Raw genomic sequence first — 22,832 nt, forward strand, 5'->3', positions numbered from 1 at the left:
TTCTTTTGTACCCTGCTCCTGTTGATTACTCTTGTTTTCCCTTATTTGTATTCCTGGTTCACTTGTGTTTTTGTGTGAACTTTTGTATATAAGGTTAGTTTAGGTTGTTGGGTACACTTTACACACTTAGTTGATTTTGTATTAGTACACTAGTTTAGTACGGGTGAGTGCCGTTTGTCTTGTATGGTTTTGGGTAGTCAGTGCAGGTTAGCTAGGGTGTTGAAGACGCCGAAGACCGTGTGTTTCGGGTTTTCTTTTGTAGTCAGATTAGCTTTCCCTCACTGTCCTAGCCAGCTCCATTTTGTTTGTTATTTTCTTTCCTTTGGCACCACTCTAGTTCCTTACCATTGTTATCACGCTTCCTAGTCCCTCACCAAAACCCACCTGCTTCCAAAAGAATTATCCTAAATGTTACACCCCTTTACCCCTAGACACTTGGGGTCGTAACAGTCATCTTTGTGCTACCAAGAGTAAGTGACATGCTGTTGCTACGTAGCTCGACAGCTTCACCAAAGATGCATCAAACTCCTTTCATATGTGATCCACTGCTCCAAAGAAATCTTCAGCAGTATCACCATCACGTACTGTACACCATTTTTGACATTCCAAACTTCCTGACCCGTCCCTCTCGGCCAGAACACTCGTCTGGCTCATTAGAAAGGTAAATGAATGGAGTTTCCTTCCACCCATCCATCCATTTTCACACCGCTTTTCCTGGTGAGGGTCGCGGTTGCAGCAAACCGAGTAGATCAGCCCAGACTTCCCTGTCCCCAGCAACAGATTCCAGCTCCTCCTGGGGGATCCCCAGGTGCTCCCAAGCCAGCCGAGAGATATAATCCCTCCAGCATGTCTCCGCCCAGTGGGAAGTGCCCAGAACAGCGCCAGTGGAAGCCGACCGAGGGGCATCCTTATGAGATGCCCAAACCACTTTAACTGGCTCCTCCTGATCTGGAGGAGCAGCATCTCTTCTCTGAGACTCTCCTGGATTGCCGAGCTCTTCACCCTGTCATGGAGTGTCAGCCCAGTGGCCCTGGAGAGAAACCTCATTTCTGTCGTTTGTATCCGCGATCTCATTCTTTCAGTCATTACCCACAGCTCATGACCACAGGTGAGTTTCCTGATTTAGCCTAAATAACCTGCCATCATCTAGCCATACCTAATTCATCAGTTGAAGAAATACTTTTGTTCTTTATTTATATTTTTGGGTGTGAGTGGTACAACCTAAATGATGCTAATTAAAGAGCTTGTGATAGCCAAGTATAACTGAATTGATGAACTGCTGAACTGGAAGAAGCACTTAGCATATGGATGTATGGAAACAATCTAAACAATTTTCGGTATTGATATGGAGAGGGAATTGAATCAGTTGATTTAATGCAATTAATCATAAACTTACTATACAGTATATTGCAGTGACATTTAATGTAGATTAATCCCAGTTCCCCTTTTCCACAACACTGGAATTATACTATTTTTTCATCTTTTCTATCCAAATGCAAAATGCACTCTCAGTTCGATGTTTCTGTTGGACTTTCATTACACAAGAACATGATTATTCTGGGCAGACAGCTACTGTATATACCAAGCCACACAGAAAGAGGTCACTAATTTTTAATGTTGATGGTTCCACTGATACTCAGGTTGTTGCATCCGTATGTTTGCACTAATGGGGTCAGTGAAGTCTACCAATTGTTTTGTGATGTCCAGCTGTTACAAAATTAATCTGCATGTTTGTGCATGCTAATAGATCCAATATTTAATCAACTCATTTTCAGATGCACTGAAGCTGCCACAGCTTTCACATTAACTCAATCTTCCATGCTAATGAAGTACATTAAAGGAATAACATATTGTTAGCCACTCAGAGTCAAATTCACTATTACAGTAAGGTAGTGTCTTAAAACTTGGAAAGGTCAGCACAATGTTGGTCTGTAATATTCATAAACAGTCCTAACGTGCACCTCAAATGACTCCAATTCCAATGATTTACCAATAAAGAATTTTCTACACATAAGAATATTCTGAAGCACTTTTCAAAATTATAAAGGTGTTATATGATGTCGCATACTGTTACATACTGTAGGAAACAGAAATAAAAATGAAGACAAAAAAGAGCACAGTAAATTCACTGAAAAAAGACCAAGAATGAAACTAAATTATACATTAAAAGCAGTTGTGAAAAGATAGGTCTTCAGGCGAGCTTTAAAAATGTTGACAGCTACAGAGTCTATAATGGATTTCAGCAATGAGCTCCTCAGATGAGGTGTTGCACAAGATAAAGCTCTATCACCCATTGTGGGGAGCTTGGTTTTCAGTAGACTAATAAGGCCTGAATCAGCAGATCTGAGACTAAGTTTCAGACTATACTTCTTGCATAAGCTCTGGAGTTAGGACAGTTATTGCCTTATAAATCAGGGGGATCATAAGGGGATCATAAAGTCCACTCTAAATTTCACAGGGAATCATCACAATTTACATATGATGGTAATTATACATTGATGTAGAGTAGTTGTAGTTAGTAAATAGTATTTAGCAGCAAACTGAATCTACTCAAGCCTATTCAGTACCTAAGTTGATAGTCCATTAAGTGTTACAGTAGTCTAATCATAATAAAGGCATGTATTAAGACTCCAGTATCAAAACATGGACAAATATGATATACAGTACAATGCTTTCATTATTTTTGAAAAGTTTTATTGCAATTATTTAAATAGGAAGAATTCTACATATATGTCTAAAAGCACATTCTTAAAGGAATAAGTGAATGTGGTGTCATTGACAGGAGAATATGTAGAGCATTTTGCTCTATTTGAAACTGTGTATTTGGATATCCACATCAGCTCAGCTAAAAGAAAAAAATATATACAGTATAAACCATATTTAGATTTTGCAATCATATCAGAAAACTGTTTGAAACACTTTGAGAATCACCTAACTCATTTTTGAGAGTGATTTTCATAAATGCATACTTTCTGAAACATTAATACACTATAAATATATAGCTGCAATGGTATTTAACTAAGTCACAGCAACTTTTTAATGCTGCTCAGCTTGTTAGCCTGTTTCTATTTTTTTTAAAGAGATTAGGAAAAGTCTGCTACAGTGGTTTCATTGCCTCTTTACAAAGTATTTGTTATGGGAAGAATTACATCTAACTTGATCTTTAAAGAGAAAAATCTGAAGGTTTTTTTTGTTTTGCTCAAATGAGAACTATACTGGTACTTATTTATATATGAAAGGTATGCAGTAAAGTTGCCATTAAGAAAAAAATCCTATCAAACTTATTTCTGCAGTCCTAATTGGTGTGTATAGTTACAAGTAAGATCTTCCATGTACTGAAAGCAATTACTTCACTGGGATTGACTACTAGTAATTGCTGTTACAGAGCCCCTACTCAGGGATCAGTGCAGCTGATGTCAGGGATGTGATTACTGCATCAGCAACATAAACAAGCCATTGGTTAGTACAACGCCTCCAGATTCCTGTTTAATTCTTAATTACCCAATATCATGTTAGTACTCCAAACAGATGCTATACTTCAGAAATGAACTGAAGAAATGAAGAGGTAAAGAATGTTTCCATTTTGATATAGCTGGACCAAAAGAAGAAAAGTTATTCTGCTTTTCCTTTTTTTAGTATAAACTAAAACCAGTGAAATGACAACCTCCAATTTTCAGTCTTGTCCACCTAAAATAATAAACAGCTGAACATGATTTACCTGAGTTTGTAACAGAAGTTTGAGAGGAATCCCTCAAATTGTTGTTACGATCCCTGCCTCCCGGCAACGGAGGAGGCAGAAGTAGGCGTAGCCCCTATCCATCAGTTCACCTATCAGTTTTCCCATTCACCACCACACCCCCGTCTCATCCTACTTAAACACCTGTCCTTCTCTACCTCCTTGCTCAGTATTGGTTTTTCCATTCGAGCTTCCTGGTTGCGCTACTTCTACTCTGTCTTCGTCTTGGCTTTCGGTTTGCGGTTTTTCCCTTTGGACTTCGGCTTTTCGGATCTCAGTTTGGCTTGGTTACTTTCGCTCTGTTTCGGATCACTGGCTACCCCTGGATTATCGGATTGCTCTACTGACTACGACTTCGGATCACGCTTCGGCTTCGGTACTCGTTCCCTTTCGGATATCTGGCTTCCCCTGGACTCTCGGCTCGTTCCTACGATTACGGCTTGCTTTCGGATTACGGCTTGGCTTTGTTCGCTCCTGCAAGTGGGTTCACTCACTGGTTCGGTCCCTCGTACCGAATCCCTAACAATTGTATGCTAACCTACTTTTATACATTAAGTCTCATATCCAGGACTTCCTCTGTATATCTCTCTAGCATCGCTCTGGCCACCTAATCTACACCTTGCATCAATTTCCTAGCTCTTACTTCACAATAACGAGCAGAGTTTAGGCAGCTTTATCTAGGCTGCCTTTCATTCAGCTGCTTAAGTCACACCAAATACTTTATATGTATTTCATCTCTCCATTGCATTTATTGCCACATACAGTATGCAAATACTGTATTAGTTCATCTGAATTACTGAAAAAATAGCTAATGCTCTTCTGATATTTACAGTACTACCATATGAAGCTGACAATTCAAAGTGTAAGACAATTATATATTATATTTATTGCTTGTGTTCTTATGCTGCTCTCTGGAGATCTTGGTACTTCTTGTGCTGTTGTAGGTAGTTTGCCACCCAGATGCACACTAATATTTAGTCTACATTTATGTGTTTCTACTACATTAATATTCTAATAATAGGTTTGTAAATTTACATGCCTAGGAATGACACTTTGATTTATATGCGTCCTGTTGAAGAGCTGGGAATTTTACATCCAGCTATTACGACAAGAAAAGAAAATATCCCTGATGCACATGAATGTTTTCCTGTTACTTTAAAGTTCTTGCTGTAAAATATGCAATATATCATAAGACTCAAACATCTTATTTACAACCACAAATATAATGTGTGCCTTGCAAACTGCCAACATCCAAATGTGTGATAAGTGATGAGCATAAATTATAGAAATGGAAGCTTTAAGTGATAGGAAAATAACCTGCACAGAGTACGCCATACAGAGAGATTTATTTGAGTATTTATAAAATAACCAAGGTGGAGAGAAAAATGCACTTTAAATTATAGAGCTTAGGAAAATCTTGACTGTATTCCGAGTTTAACTCTGTGGAAAAGTATTAAAGCTTACATTTTAAATTAAGGTCAACTACAAATATAAATATACAGTAACTAAGACAAATTACAGTATATATTGCTTAATTATATTAATTTTATAGTAGAATTATTGTTTCAATTACAGAATTTATTACTTTATAATGTAAGGAGTGCCTTAAAACCTTCACACTAACTGCCTAGTAACTAAAAGATAATTAATGCATCTATTAATACTAACATATTTACTGTAAGTGTTCCCAAAATCTAACTTTAATTGTTAAGCACAACATATTCGGGTAATATTTTTTCCTAACAATGAAATCAGTTTTTTTGGTATTCATATTCAGGTTCTAGGTTAGTGATCATCTAGGGCACTGCTGTCAAAATAATTTTCCTAACTCATCACTCGTACTGTCTCAGAATGGAATCTTTATTTAACTTTCAAAATGAAATATTGCTTGCACTCTAGTGCTTAATAACATTCCCCTCCTTTTTAAAACTAGTTAAAGACACAATTAACTGTTTAAACCATTGGCTTCAAAAAAGGCAACTTTGTAGCTGACTGACAAATGCATTTCTTAAAAACAGGCTCAGTGCACCTCCTGTTTTGTTTTACAATACCCAGAGATTGAGATGAACACCTCTGTATCATTTTTCAAAGAGACTGATGTCAACAAATGTTTGATAAGATTGATAATGTTTGAAACGATTATTCCCATCTCTTCCAAAAAACTATTCTCCAGTTAATAGCCATCATTTTGTTATACGAAAATTGCAAGAAATTAAGAATTTCAAAAATTGTCCAAATGCAAAAATGTGTTACCAATTACAGTCAAATTCTGGACATGACTAAGTATGATTTCACAATGTTTTCAAGCCCCAGTTATCTCCAGTGCCCCTGATGGAAACAACTTGAAAATACAGAACAGCACTTCTTTTCACTTAGACATCACTGGTGTGGCACAAATGAGTGACAAATAATTGTTGCTACTTTTATTTCAGCCAGTTCAAGTCTCTTATTTGACACATAAGTCTACAGCCCCTGTGCTTCTTACTGTACACATATTTCCATTTAGATTCACCTTCATACAGTATCTTTACTTTACCACACTGGAAAAACATAATGGTTTGCACAGTTATACTACATTATTACAAAAATAAACAGTATATTCCATTATGCAACAGCACTCTCATTCCTTGAGATATAAATGCAATGACCTCTAAAAGGGTAATTTATTCCATCACGGCTGATTTGCATGAGGATAAGCGCACAATTATTTAGTTACTGATCTTGGATTTGCTATAATCTTTTCCTTACTAAAAAAATGCAACTGGAACACATTGTGATGCTAGCCGATCCATATTTTAACTCACACTGAAACATATACCCTGTGGGAGTTAAATAAATGCATATTTTACAAGTGGCGTACTGCTGTCCTGTCATTTGTCTCTCTCGGAGATCTAATGCATATTCCGTGGTGTCTCACATGGTACACCATGTTTGGTGACACTTGTGCATGGGCCCTTTCAGCAGGAGATGCCACCCAGGCTCCCTTATTTCATTCTGCCCCCTTGGTAAAACAAAGGCAGTCAGCCTGTTGCCACGGTCGCCTGCTGCATTCAGACTACTGATGTCTAAACCCTTGAATTCTATTCAAAGCTACTTCTGAAAGAAAAAAAGTTTTTTTTCAGCGTTTTTGTTTTTCTTTTTCCTTTTTTGCTGTTGGGCCAAAAAAGGGAACCATTCTGCAGATAACAAACGTTTCCCAACTTAAGTTAGTCACAAGGTAGTTATGCTAAGATAATACTTCTAATAATCTTGTAGTCAATGCAAGATGTAGTCAATGCATGACTACATTGCAGAATTAAATCACTGAATAAACTGAATAGCAAAGATCTTAGTGCTACTGTGGAATTATTGTCAGGGCACAGAAAAATTGAGAAGATAATCACAAGGTTTATCAGAATTATAGCATTAATACAACAAATATCTAGATCAATACAAATGAAGACAGTGAATTTGCCTAACAATTACAAACACTATGATATTTAATAACGAACTGCAAGAAGTAAAATACAACATTCTATCATAAAATTGGAAAACTGAAAATAAAAGGAAAGGCAGTCTCTTAGCTTAGAGAATTTACATTAAAAAAACAACATGACCATATTTCTACTATCCAGATATGTTACAAAGAAGCATGCTTTATATTGCGAGTTAAAGAAACTTTGTGTGTAACAAAATGCAAAGAACATTACCTGAACTACTTCCACAATCACTCCCGAACAGAATAAAAAATCAGAAGTGATTTGTTTATAAAACCTGTAATCAATTTATGTCTGACAGGCAGCAAACAAAGTAATTCCATTAACTTTGACGTCAACGTGGACCTGTCAAAAGCAATGAGTTATTCTCACATTCAACTAGGACAATAGCCAATGAGGTTCTACAATACTTACAATACAATTTAATAACAACAGAAATGGCAATCAAGGCAATAAAAGAATGGCACAACCTTTAAAATGTGTAGTGTGATGTAAAGGTTGCCCAATGCAGAGATAACTACATTATATAGAGAGTTGCCTGACAAGAATTCAGGTAATCATCCAGCATTAATTTAGTTAAAATGTTCTTTACCCTGGTCAATTAACACCGACTATGATGGCAGCCCTTTTTAGTCGGTAAGATAGACAAACCTTACTGTAAATGTCCTTGCAGTGCCTGGTATAAAAAAATTGGATACTTGTTGAACATGCTTATCAATGTCAGGGAAAGTAGTTAACCTGTTAAACATGTGGAACAGTCTGGCTCCTGTCAGGTCTTCATTGGAGAATGGTGGCTTAGGGTGGCCCCCTTACCTGTAATTAAGGGCTCTAGCTTTGTAGTTTATCATTTGGAAAAGTTTCATCCCTCTTCTATTTTTCTTTGCATTACTCTCAGATGCCATACCTCACAAAATCCATGTTTTCAGAGAAGCAAGCATCTATGGCAAAAGCTTGAAAAGGCTTCTCTCCCCAGTTTCTTTTTTGGCTTTAACCATTTTCAATCTATTATTCTCAAAATAACTTTTTCTGACAAACATTTATGTTCCTATTTTTGTACACACATGTGGAGTGTGGATTCTTCAGTTAAACCTTTCTAATTGTTGTTTCTTTTTCTCTCTTCTTCTAATTACTGTTAGAATTGACATGTACAGAGAAAACATGGATAATATTAGCAGTTCTTCTCTCTGATCATAGCATACCATTTGCCATTGTATCCTGAATAGATAACCTTTTTGAATTGGTATTACTGAGATTTATGACAAAAGCTGATACCATAGCATATTTGAGGAAACAACTGGAAGAGATCCTGAGAGCAATTACTTACTGTACTAACCTTTAAATTAGCTAGATGGCCCAAATGAGTTCCTTTTATTACTTTATTTAAAGTTAGATTTCTCATTATACTAAAAAACTTGTGCATGTGTTAGACATGGAAAAGTGTGTCACCTGATGAATCAGGTCATGGCAAACATACAGTATTTAAATGCCTGTTTAAATTACAGAAAGTAGTATTGAGAAAAAACACAATGTTTCGTACACAAGAACCAGTTGATTGAAAAGGAAAATAAAGTTTAGGTTATTCAAAAATCCTGTAGTTCTAGTAAAAAGACAAAAGTATATAATACTGTATACTATAAAAGAGGAGATGGCTGTCTATCTAGTGATGTTAAGATATAATTGAAACCACAGATTACTACCAGAACAGAAAAAATTAACAATATTATTCTGGAGATATCCAAATTATTGAACAGTAAATCAGACATAGACAACATTAAATGACAATACAGATGCAGCCATTCAAAGTGCGCGGTACAGACACCGCGGTACAGATACCGCAGGTATGATGACACGGGATACCGCGGTGCGTGATTGGTTGACCGACAGGGGCACTCGTGGTCCGTTGGTCTGTCGTAGAAAGACTTACTGTAAACGTCTTTACTGTGCCCGTTGTAGATATTGAATTTTACCACTGAAGGGAAATCTTAGTAGCTGAGCATAAAAAGAATAGGAGCATACTGTAACGCGTGTGAAGGCCATAAACGATATTAATTTTGGAACGTAAACATACAGTATATAGCTGGTCTTGGTACTTTAAAGAAAAAAATACACACCGGTATTCCATTTCTCCCTAAACATTGTAAGCTTCGAAGTCTTTAACTAACGTGATACCGGAGTCAACAAGCATACTTTTAGAATTTGATTAAAAGGGAATATAATATGGAATCGCGTATCTCAAGAATTTAATAACGGTATGATTATATCCGTGTACTGCGGCAGGGCTGTGTAGGGCTGTTTCGCCTGCCTGATCATGCGAGCTCTCTTGTAGCCTACTGGTCTAGGTGCGTGACTACCAACTGGCAGGTTGTGTGTTCGAATCCAGCTGGTGCTGGACTTTTATTTTAACAAACATTTCTTCGAAAAAATAGGTAAGCGATATTATGGACAATCAGTTGACTTTTATATTTCAAAATATCGCAACATGATCGATATTTGCGATATTTTGAACATATCTTCCCTTCTGACAGCGGTTCCTGCTTCTATTGTGTGTGTGTGTGCAACAGTAAATTTTTATAGAGAAATGGAGGCTGGACAGTATGCGTTACAATATAAACATTTATATTGATTTAAATCGTGTTCTGATTTAAATCGCAAACGCGTGTTTAATTATGTGTTTTTAATCATAATCAGGCTAATGCATTTCTACATTTTCTGTATGAACCAGCTTAGAGGTTCATACAGAAAGACAGCTTGTGTTTAAATTGAGTGTAAGGTAATTTATGCTTCTAAAGTCATGGTCAGTATTATTGTACTGTGCTGTACTGTGTCACATTATTTTATAGCGTTTTTATTGCGTTATTAAATCCGGTGGCGCTGTGTTAGTTTCCTGACTCACATTATTTAAACTACCACACTGATCATTCATCTCTAAATAAACTTTATTTTATATAGCGTTTTAAGCGATTAGGTAATTAGATTGCTCATAAACCTAATCGCTTTTTCTACATAAACACAGCGTGATTGCTCTCTGAAAATGCTTTTCCTTTATTTTTAAAGTAGGCTCAGATTTCAACTATAGATCGTATTATTATAAACTTTCTTGGAAAAATGTATTTTATGTAAACCATGTTTGCTATTAATTCATTTAGGGCTAAAATACGTTCATTGTCTTCCAATCGAGTCGAGTTGACATTGGAAGCCTGCCACACCCGGACTGTTAAACCAACGCATTAGCACGTCAAAGCCCATTGAGCCAGTATTGGCTTTAGTATCCCCCCCTTCTCCCCTCAATTCAATTCAATTCAAGGTGTTTTATTTGCATGACAGATGGGTACAAGCAGTGTTGGGTATGTATATTGTAACGCTTACAGCAGACAGGCACTGTGTAGGAGCCGACGCACCAGAGCAGCGCCTGCATTTATAACTTAGTTTTTAAAATTAGTCAAGCAATACGAAGCATCTCCTTTTACTTAGTGCCTGAGCATACTGCAACGCGTGTGAAGCCCATAAACGATATTAATTTTGGAACTTAAACATACAGTATATGGCTGGTCTCGGTACTTTAAAGAAAACATACACACCAGTATTCCATTGGTATTCCATCCATTAGACAAGAGGAAATTTGTCTAACAAATTAAAAAACTCCATCCCGGCCTCTCAGTTCACCACCGCGCAGGACTCTGTTGATGCTGTCCCCGCCGGCTATCTCCCCCCAGGAAGCACAGCGGAATTCACAGATGCCAGTGGGACGAATAATTCTCCCAGATGTCCAACTGCTACCCATCACCCAGAAGATGGAGGGGGGGTTGTACTTGCAGTGCAAGTACCGCTACGCCGCCCTCGTGTTTCGAAATCTTGTGACTTTTGAAATTTACTGGGGGTGGACCACGTCTGTAAATTTCGATGGGTCCAGAGGCAAAAGTGCCTTGCCTTGCAATCTCCGGGAAACCATTAGTACGATGGTGAATCGGAGATTCTCAACCCTTGCTGCGTACGACTGGAAAAGAATTCGTGATCGGATCAACGAAATGCTTCGTAGGAGGAGGCGGTCTTTTCCTCTTGTCTAACAGTCTGTCCACAAACAAAACATTCCTGTTAGACAAGAGGAATTGAAAAAAAAACAATGTTGTCAATGAAAACCGGTGTGTGTGTCTCTCCCTGCTGGATGTCCCTCTCACAAACTGCTGAATGAATAAAATAATTTTATTGAAAACGAGTTTGCGATTGTCTGGTCTTTAAATTCTGGAGATACGCGATTCCATATTATATTCCCTTTTAATCAAATTCTAAAAGTATGCTTGTTGACTCCGGTATCGCGTTAGTTAAAGACTTCGATGCTTAAAATGTTTAGGGAGAAATAATTTAATTTTGAAAGCCACTGAGACATCAGGTACTACTGTTGTATTTATGAAAAAGAAACAAAACAAAAAACATACTAACAACTGTGCCATCCTACTCCTTAGTTAATACATTTTATTATTCATAAACAGTTAACATTGTTAGCAAAATATTTTGAATTATATTTAACCCTATTTTTTCTTTAGTTTTGTATTTAACTTATTATATGATAGTCAGACTTAATGTATATTTGAACAATGAAAATATATTTTTACAAGATTTTACATTAAGCACTTAAAATTAATATGGTTAATAATAGTAAACTGTAACATACTGTAACAAGATCGGTTAAACTGCGAAGAAAATGCTTTCAGAGAAAATGTTTCAGGTGTGAAGAACATAGATCTCCAATGCAATTTCAACCAAACCTGTTCCCACACACCCTGCCCCCACTACCATTAGAATATACACAAAGATTTTAGCGTTTCATTCTGAGCAGAAGACCCTCACACCTGAAGAGTGCTGGCTGTGACGAATTAAACCGGTTTTTCCGGTTTCAATCACAGACCATGTGACATGGGACTCAGTAAACTAACAGCGCCACTGGATTTGATAATACCTAACCAAAATCCGCAATATGGAAACAAAACCTGTGTGATTGTTGATAGATGATGTACTCGTAACATTTTTTCAAGACGAACTACAACATTTAAAAAATGACTTGTATGTACTTGATATCTCTAATCAATCCATGGCTCCCAGCACAAAACGAAAGTAAAACGCATACCGTTTCGCGCTTCTTATTAGTTGCTCAAAAGTAATTTGACCGTATGAAATGCATAATATAAACCTAGAAACATATACGTGAGCAGTACTTAAGCACTGTAGTATCGGTGTTAAGACATACCTCTCAAATACTGTAAATCAAGTTAAAAATTTCTCAAGACCGATTCTGGTCGTAATGAAACCATGTTTCGTGTATGTTTTCTTTTTCATCTTGAAATAACTCATTTCTAAATACCTTTTTCACTGTTAACATCTTGCAGCAACTTTGCGACAAAATATACACTCTGACAGTTCATCCTGCTACCAACATTAAATAAAACAAATCTTAAGATTTCTATATTTATGTCTTTATTTAGTGGTTTCATTAGTGACAAAGGCTAAACTTTCTTGGAAAAATGTATTTTATGTGTTGCAGAAAAAACTGACTTGCTTTAACAAAATATGTTTACAAATCCTTTCACCTGGCATTTTCGTAGTTAGAAATTATGGAACGCTCTGTTAAAAGCAAGGGAGTTTTTATGTCCGTTGCAGTTCTTTTGCAACATGAATATAATTATATCGTTATTAATTTCTTGAGATACGCGATTCCATATTATATTCCCTTTTAATCAAATTCTAAAAGTATGCTTGTTGACTCCGGTATCTCGTTAGTTAAAGACTTTGATGCTTAAAATGTTTAGGGAGAAATGGAATACTGGTGTGTATTTTTTTCTTTAAAGTACCGAGACCAGCCATATACTGTATGTTTATGTTAAGATTTCCCTTCAGTGGTAAAATTAGATATGAATATTCAATACTTAAACGGGCACAGTTAAGACATTAAATATACATATACATATTGTATACAGTACAGTTTGCATACGGTAATATGTTTATGTTACGTGATTAAAAAATAAATAAATAAAACTGGAAGGTCCAGCACCAGCTGGATTTGAACACACAACCTGCCAGTTGGTAGTCACGCACCTAGACCAGTAGGCTACAAGACAGCTCGCATGAACAAGCAGGCGAAACAGCCCTACACTGTGATATTTTAAGCTCTAGTTGAATGATAGGTGTCGCATTTTAAATCATTTTCGTAGCTAGAAATTATGAAACGCCCTGTTAAAAGCAAGGAAGTTTTTATGCCCGTTGAAGTAAAACAAAATGCCTGACAAAGTATGGCTTGGACAGATTCCAAGTGCTTGTACAAATGTGCTAAAGAAATTATACTTTGAGTATACAGCTTGTCCAAAGTCATCCATTATTAATACTATTAGTAATATCTTCAGTAAAGGCTTTGATATTTCTGATAAAGGTAGGTTGTGTACTTTTGTCCAACTGAGCAATCTTGCTTTCATAAAATATACCAACATTTTAATGACTGATGATTAACATGCTGTAATACACAGTTCAAAATTAAAGGCTCAAATGCTGTACATGAGAGGTTAAGCTCCCCCTGGCGGTTTTACAAGGCGACGCCGGATAGTTAACCACGTGACACCACGTTAACTGCGTCATACCGCGTGATACTGTGACACGCCCACCGGGGTATGCCGCGAAATACCTCACGCATTTTGAATGGCTGCATCTGTATGTATGCATTATATCATCTACTTTATATACTGTAGATATACAAGAATATCAAATTCACTTGTTTAATCAACTAGTTAAAGAAGATCTCATGTCTAATATATAATTTAAACCCAAGGGGACAGAATATAATTCAGAGACCTTTTCAATCCCTATTAAAACACAGATAATGTCTAATTAATGTGAGGAAAATGCACTTTAACTTGATTATCATCACTTAGTGGTTGTAATTGGACATCAACAATCTGTAGCTCTTAGATTCTGTTTCATCCATGTTATCCTAACAAAGATGTTTGCCCTGAGACCATTAATTAAACACTAAAAGTCCAGAGATATTTTACCTCTTTACCTACGGGGCACTCATCTAAAGTTTTCCAAACTGAAATTTGTACATCAAACCAGAATTAACTGATACTGTATATACCAACTGTACTATACAGGCTTATGTAATACTTTTTCCCTGTGCTATTTGTACAAAATCAACTTCTATTTCCATTGCTAAAAAAGATAAAAGTTGCTGGACATTTATTGCCTTTCATATTACATTAAATAGTGGTTCAGAACAGATTTGTAATGTTTGTTCCACAAAGCACTGTTAATGTATACTGTACATAAAGGAATGTTTTTTTTTTCTTTTTGTCAGAGCTCTTTTGAAGCCCACATACTGTATTTGTTACCTTCGCTTCTTAACTGGTTTCTAAGACAATCAACCCAAAAGACAAGGGTAAGGCAAGACAAAAACTTTAAAAACATGCTGCATGGTCAGCCTTGTATTTGTAGGTTTGGAGCTAAAAATGATAGATTTCTTTGTTGCTGAAGCAATGCGTGGGTGACCACTCTGAATCTGTGATTCAGAATTTGCAATAGCACCTTGTCATTTATGCTGCTAGATCAAAGACAAGATTTTTGTTTAATTACCTTTCTTTCCGAGAACAGTCAAGGGGGCAATGACCTGTGCATGTGTTGGAGTAATTAAACTTACAGAACAAAAAGAAAAATATATTTTGTTATTTTTGTTTACAAAGAAGGTTTTAACATTCTTCCCTACATGTGGACAGTTTTGCTTGTGCTGATGCTTTGTGCAGGTTTACCATAAAGAAATGGGCACTTCTACGAGTACATCTTTGAAATTATTATTTTTAACTTTAAAAATGCAAAACATGGAACAAACTCTGAAGCCCTTGTACAGTATATGTTCTGTCAAATAAAAAGTACTTTTTCTCAAATACAAAGTACTTTTTTATTCTCTTCAACAACAAAATCAGTCTAAAAATATGTACTGATTTCACTTTTAAATCTAGCTTTTGCTTGTTAAAATAAAAAAGCAAGGCAACATTACCAATATCATTTGCTTTACTTGTTTTAACTTTATGGTTAAAAACATCTGACATTAATTAAATGTCAAGTTCAAAAGTATAAGTATTCAAAAATGTTAAATAATGAAGGAATATAATTAAAAACTACTATTGCCACTTTTATTAGTTATTACTTCAGACTGCTTTATTTTGTAGGTAAATAATAAACAGGGTCAAATATACGGGTTTAATATTTGTCCTTTAACTCATGATGATTGTAGCACATCTTCATAAAAACATTTTCCTGTTTTCCTAATTTATATAACTGCTTATTTTTATTTTTTTTAAATGAGCTCCATGTGGGCCACACTTAAATACGAGACACTCTAATCTGAAATTACAGTTTTTTTCTGTATTTAATTCCATGAATGGACTGTCCAGGTGAGCTGTCGTGTAAGCGGATGTGGGAAAGATTTCAATGTGATGACATAAGACATGATCCTGCAGAGGTACTTTTCCACAAAACCAAACTCCATTTAATCAATTTCTCTTGACCCTGGCATTTCCAAAATAAGGCATGTAGTATTGTAAACTTCAAAATGTAAATCTGATTGGATGATTTTGTATTACACTTTAGGTCATGTTGTACAAAATCCATCCACCTATCCATCCATGTTAGTCCAGTTGTACAAAATCACACAGTTTAAAAAAATCACTACATGTACATACTGTATCCAAAGATACTATTTACTTGTCTATGAAGACGCTGATTTTATTTCTGTTAAAACTCTTTAATTGTTTAATTTTTCAATAGTCAACGGCCCATACAGACAAGCAATAATGGTTTTTAACATCATAAAAAGTGAAAACTCAACTTTTTACCTTTTGTATTAAACGCGAAAATCAAACATCTGTCATGTAAAAACATCAGCACACAGATAACTTGATATTGATATCAAATAAAACCTGAAATAAAACTGCAGTTTATAGACTTTCACAATGCAAATATACAGCACTTGATGCAAATTTCCACTGAAGCCCCCTGAATAATGAGGTTACTCACCCTCAATTCTGAACACAGACTACATGATTCTGAAAAGTTCTAACACCCTCCAATTTAAATTCCCCATGAATCCATTTCTAATTAAGCATTTGTCAATAGAAAATCTACAGAAATAATAGAATTGTGCGTCAGCATCATTACATTTGACAAGGTGAGAAAACCTCTTGAAGCAAAAACTTTGGTTTGATAGAAATCTATTAGGTACTCCTTTATAGTGCTAGGTGCTAGTTTATTGAAGACAGATTGCCTTGTCTTTGATTTGGCCCAAGTATTCCAGTTTAAAAAAAACAGCTATCCACCAGCTTTATTGCTTTAAGCTGCTGCAAGAACATTCTTGTGGTTGGAACCTGGTACCCATCGACAAAATGAACTGATTTATACCATCTAATTTAAAAAAAATCCATATTTTATCATTAGAGAACACCAGTGCTCTCCCTCTCTGCCAATACTAATCAAAATTTTATTGCACTAGCCAATGTATTGAATGCAAACATAGCATAAATCATGTCTACCCTTACCCAACGATCACAGCATTTTTCTTTCTTGTGGAGCTTATTTCATTATATGCGTTTCATTTTACACTGGTTCCATCCGATTGAAACATGGTATAACCAAACTGAGGAATGACAATTTAACTACAATGTGCTTGATGTACAGTAGCCCTAGCTGACACACCACATGTTTGCAGACATGGTTAGCCCACTTTAAATGCAAATGTGTTTCCCACAACTTTAAAACACCTCAGTTTAATGATGGGATAATAATACAAAAACAATCAAATCAATCAAAGTATCAAGATCAAAGTGCACCACGATACACTGATTCAACATTTTATCTTCAGACAGTTTGTCCTTGCAAGTCAAAAACAATTGTTCAGAATTAACTTCATGCATGCCTCTATATTATCGTCAATGCTCTGCTTTTTTACATAAAATTTTGTTGGTACACGACAAATTTTTGTATACAGTAAATCCCTGCATTTCGTTTATTTTTAGTAGGGGTGTGGAGAATCAAATATTCCCTTATCACTCAAACATGCTTCACAACACTGATTTTATTCTCAACATCTCCTAACATACTATAGGTGATTATGGATGCAAATCAGCAAATTCGTAACTCCATTTAATTGCTGTGAGAACGTTCTACTTTCTATCAAAATCTTTCTAGCCTATGGGCCACAAGCCCTACACAGTATATTGCTGTTTAGTAGCACCTCATTTTGCTGTCCGGTCAATATCAATGCAGTCGGGGGTTCCAAAAATACTTATATTGTGTAAAATAATTGTCTTATGGTTACAAGGTATAAACCCATTTTTACAGATTACCTCTGTAGCGCCTAAATTACCTATTCAAGCATTTCCTTTTCAGATATATTTCTTTCAAGCTTCTTTTCTAAATTGTGTGGTCTCCTATTGGATCAGAAACTTTCACATATTCTGTAGTAGATTTCCAATTTAAGATCCTTATAGGGTTTCTAAACTTCAAATTCATGGCCTTAGTGCTAATATATTTTTGCTAGCAAATATAATTGCAGAATCTTTATACACCAGAGAAAAACAGTACATCAATCTGTATACAAACAAATCCATATTTTAAAACATTCTACGATAACCCACTAGACTCCAAATAATATCTTACTTTATTGGATTTCTGACCAGCCAAAGATGTTCCATTAGCTTAAACTGCCAGTTATTTGTAAAAAAAAACAATCATTGCAACTTATTTTACAAGTATTGCAAAAAACAATTATTGGAACTCAGCAGTGAATATAAAAAAACTTTTTCACAATGGTGTCGCAAGCATGTTTCAGCAGTTGGTAGTGCTGAAGAGAAAAGACACAAATGCTAGAATGCTTAAATAGTCTACTAGAAACGTTGATACAGAAAAAGATAAATTATAGTGTTTTAATGCAAGCTACATGTTTGTTATTCAAGTCCTCTGGTATTAAAAGAAAATGTATGTCACACTTTAGCTTATTATTTTTGCAGTTAAAAATACAAGCTGTAAAATAAACAAATTTCTATTTTTTCTTTGACTCAGCTGACAGCATGTCTGGAGCGGCTGACATAAGATGAAAAAAAAATTAAAAACAGTAAATTCTTTGTATGTGAAACAATTGAGCTGATGCCTTTTGCAAAGTGGACTTCTGAAACAGGGAAGTTTTTATTGCTCCAAAAACTGTTGCTACAGAATTTTATTTTTATTCTATTGCTCCACAGAACAAAAAGCTGGCTTTCAAAACTGAAAACTGAATTTCTGTCCTCATACCTTCCTACTGTATTTCCACAAACTATACAATCAAAAATGCACTATTATCCAACTAACACTTTGTTGCAGACATTTAATAAGTCCCCTTCAGATTTCTTCTGAGAGTTTCACTTTCTCTGGTTGCATATTTAATTAAACTATTACAGTATATGTGTATGTGTAGGGGCCACAATTCTTGACATCAAAAGTTTCTTCTTCAGACGTCTTCTGCTGCAAAAGAGCTTTTTTGCAAAGCTGAGCCGCGTTTAAAAAGACAATTTTTCTCAGGAGAGACATTACATGTGCTGTGATTAGTGGTTTTCCATTTCTTGTTCCTTCAACCATTGCGGATACTCAGTGTTCCATAATGCCATTCAGGCATCCTCCTTGCAATCCAATCTGCTCAATTCTTTCAGGTTTTATTACATTTCATGAACGCAAAACTAAGCAATTATTCACAGTATTTACCCCAGAGAATCACATGCTGAGTTGTCATGCAAAGCGCAGGGCTGTGGGGAACCAAATACTCCCTTATCACTCAAACATGCTTCACAGTAATTACCATTTCCTGTGTGTGATAATTCTTTTGGGTCTAAAAATACGGTACCCACAGCAGCAACAAAAATCCTTGCAAGCAAGAGTGGTGGATCTACGGTCGCGTCTCTCGCCGTGAATTGCTTGTACCTATGTGTATTAATCCTCACTGAGCTTTCGCTGTCATCATTAAAAGAAAAAGACAAGATAATAGAGACAGTGACCAGGGACTTCTCTCCACTGAATAAACTGTCACTTTACCAATACAATTCGTAAAGTCTGCATTTTAGCAGTAAAACACTACAGCAATTACATGCTTACACTTTATCACTGGATATACATACACGTATATTAATTTAATAAAACTCTTGTTTCACACAAGCCCTAATATGCATGGCAAGCTAATGGGATGTTTGCTGGGGGGGTCCCTTGAGCAAAAACAATCGTAAAGCTTACCTTGCGAAGCTGTGGGTTAATGACTGTCAATGAACAGTACAGAACCACACCATAAAAGATCACATTAAGAGCTCGGAGGAGAGAAAGAGAAGGGGAGAGAAGAGAGAGGAGGTCGGAGGAGTTAGAACTCAAAGCTTACTCCAGGTGAGAGCCCCTACTTCATGATAATCCAAACCAAACCTGACTGGAGCTACAGTAAGTATCTGAACCTTGCTAGGGAGAGCTTGCTATTCTGTGTTTTTGGGAACTTGGGTTTCCTTGGTAAAAGATACCTCGGTTAGAGACGTCTTTCCTGCTTGAGGTGCATTTTTAAAAAAGGGAGATACAGTAAGCTCCCATTTATTCTGTGGCATCCAGGGTGCAGACAGCTATTTACCTGCAGGTTGTAATGCATTTATTAAGAAGGTACTGTAGCTTCTCTCTTATTTGCCCCCTTTAGGCATTATTTAAGAGTTTTATACTCAGTAGAAGTCTGTTTTTTTTTCTAGGTGATTAGAAGGTAAGTACTACTGGTTAAATACTAGAGTAACTTGTGTGTTATATGTTTTGCTGTGTGTTGTGTAGTGTTTGTCCTGTCATTAATAATAAATATTTGTTTAAACAAGTGTGCCTAGATTATTACTCTTTTCACCAAAGCTGTGCCAGAGAACAAAGAATTCACATGCCTCTAATTATATCAACCCCTAGGATATATTCTGGTGAAATCGCGTACAAGCTGGGGGTTATGAAGATTTATTTTACTTATTGACTAAATTGCTCGGTCAGTTCCAGATCTTCACCATTTTAGTAACCCCCCCATATGTAACACTATACCAGTTTGCTGTACTCCTGACCTGTGAATACCTCTGGAACCCTCCCATGTTCTTTTTTCTATTTCTAAGAAAATAAACTTTTTAGAAAGCAATCCCATGTGAATTCTTTCTTTGCATGTGCCAGTGACAACAGATCACCAACAGTAAAGCTGCAAGCACTGGGAGGGACCTGCAGGGTGTCACCACAGCCAGGCAGCATTGAACTCATGATACAGATGCCATCTGGAAGTTGCCCACAGGATTTTAGGGGAACTGGAGTTCCTAAGCTAACGCAGTGTTTGAAAGTGATCATTGCCAGCTTTTATACCCTGCTCCCGTCCAATTGATGTTAAGCATTATGTTAACCAGCATGCCTTGACAGCAAACTTAACTATGGGGAAATACAGTATATGCCAGCTATAGGGAAATATTAGGACAGTGCTTACTTTGTTGAAGTGAACTTTATTTAGATTAATATATACAAATTCTTAACATCACTATTTGCTGTTATATTGTTGAGATATGCACTGTTCTAAGTATTATTGATATTATTTTAATGACCATTTTCAAAACAGCAGTGTTAATAATTGGATCCAGATGAAGGCAGTCTGCAAGAACTGCTGAAATAGTTGCTGTATAAATATCTGCGGTTATTACTTCACGGAATTCTTTAACTCAGTAACTTTTGTCTCAGATATGCGACTGCTCAAACAAGAATTATTCTTGCTTTGTGCATGACTATGCCAGCTAGGAATTCTAAAGGGTTTGGACCCTCCTATTCTGCCACAGATTCATCTCCCAGAATCACCAGTGCATACACAGACCAGCAACAGACACGAGTATGGCTGAATTGCCTATATTTTCTAGTAGTACTACTAGATTCAACACTGTCCAGTTAACACACTAAGAGTGCATTTTAAATGAAACAAATCCAAAAGACACACATTCCAAACCAGCATAAGTGTCTAATTAAACCCCAGGCACCAATCACATATTCCAAAATAATGCAGTCCAGCAGTTCTGTCCTCCATGTAGTTCCTTTGGTGGTTCACTCATGCTCCCTCCCTCCAACTTGATTTCTCAGGGTCCAGTGTCAGGTGGGGGACAGATGATTTACTGTAGGAGCCTTCCCCAGCTGCTCCCAGTAGTCCTTGGTGTCAGTATTTTCTCTTGTGTTCAATGTTGTAATCTGTCCCGCAAACCTTCCTTCTTCCAAATAGTCCCAGTTCTGTCCTGACTGGGGCTTTTTAAGCCTTCTCCCAGGGTGGTGAAAGCATCCCTGTGATGCTTTCTGTGGGCAGAGCCAGCTGCCCAGGGCTCCTTCAGGAAATGGCTGTACCCAGATGGCCAGATGTACTGTACAGAACAGCATGACTCAAAGGCAGATTAGCACATCTATGTGAAACAATACTTAATTGCTGAAATTCAGCAAATAAATGTCCCTATCAAGATATACCACAATCGATTAACATCTATACAGCTCACTGAAGTGTTTCATACTATTGTGTATCACCATTTGGTTTAGAGATTTGGTTTATGTACTGTATCAGATGTTACACTCATTGCATTGTGTGGAATGAACTTGGTTTAACAAACCAACTTTTTAACATTTTCCATATTCAATTCTGGCTTAACATTCGACCCACATGTGCAGCATGTTGTCAAAACATCTTTTTTTCACCTCAGATATAATCACTAGACTACACCCTATGCTATCACTAACTCTGGCTGAAAAGCTGATCAACACATTTGTGTTCTCTCGAATTGACTACTGTAATGCTCTACTTGCTGGGGTATCTAAATCTACTTTGGACAAACTGCAGTGTGTCCAAAATTCAGCAGCCAGAATCCTGACCAGGTCTAGTGCAAATGATCACATTACTCCTATCCTGGAGTCCTTGCACTGGCTTCCTGTCAAATTCAGTGTGGACTTTAAAATCCTCATGCTCACCTACAAGGTTCTGCATGGCTTGGCACCTCAGTACCTGTCTGAACTATTATCACCCTACTCCCCACCTCGCAACCTCTACCCAAGGATATCAGAGAGTCACCTTCTCTAAACTCCTTCAAATCCATACTCAAAACCTTCTTCTTTAGAAAAGCCTTTACTTAACTGGTTGCATTCTTCACCCCTCTGCTTTTCTTAGTACCACCATAGTGTTCTCTGTATATTGTAATAGTATTTTATCTTGTGTATTCCTTTTATTTATTGTTGTTGTTGTCATTCTGTAAAGCGCTTTGAGAAGCCACCTTTAAAGGCGCTATATAAAATAAAGTTTATTATTATTTATTATTCTCGTACGTCTTGTGGAATTGGTCCTCATGCTGAATGCCTTCTCATTCAATAACCTTTTTTTATCAGCAGGTGAGTAGGTTTGCCATAGGCACCAGCATGGGACCTAGCTATGCCAATATTTTTGTCGGCTGGGTAAAAGAATGTTTCTTCAATTCTTACACCAGCATTGTCCCTGACCTCTACAGGCAATACATTGATGACTGTGTCAATGCCGCAACATGCTCTAACAATCAGCTCTAATGATC

The sequence above is a fragment of the Atractosteus spatula genome, chromosome 5 (assembly GCF_055471065.1).
Source record: "Atractosteus spatula isolate fAtrSpa1 chromosome 5, fAtrSpa1.hap1, whole genome shotgun sequence".
NCBI lineage: Eukaryota > Metazoa > Chordata > Actinopteri > Semionotiformes > Lepisosteidae > Atractosteus > Atractosteus spatula.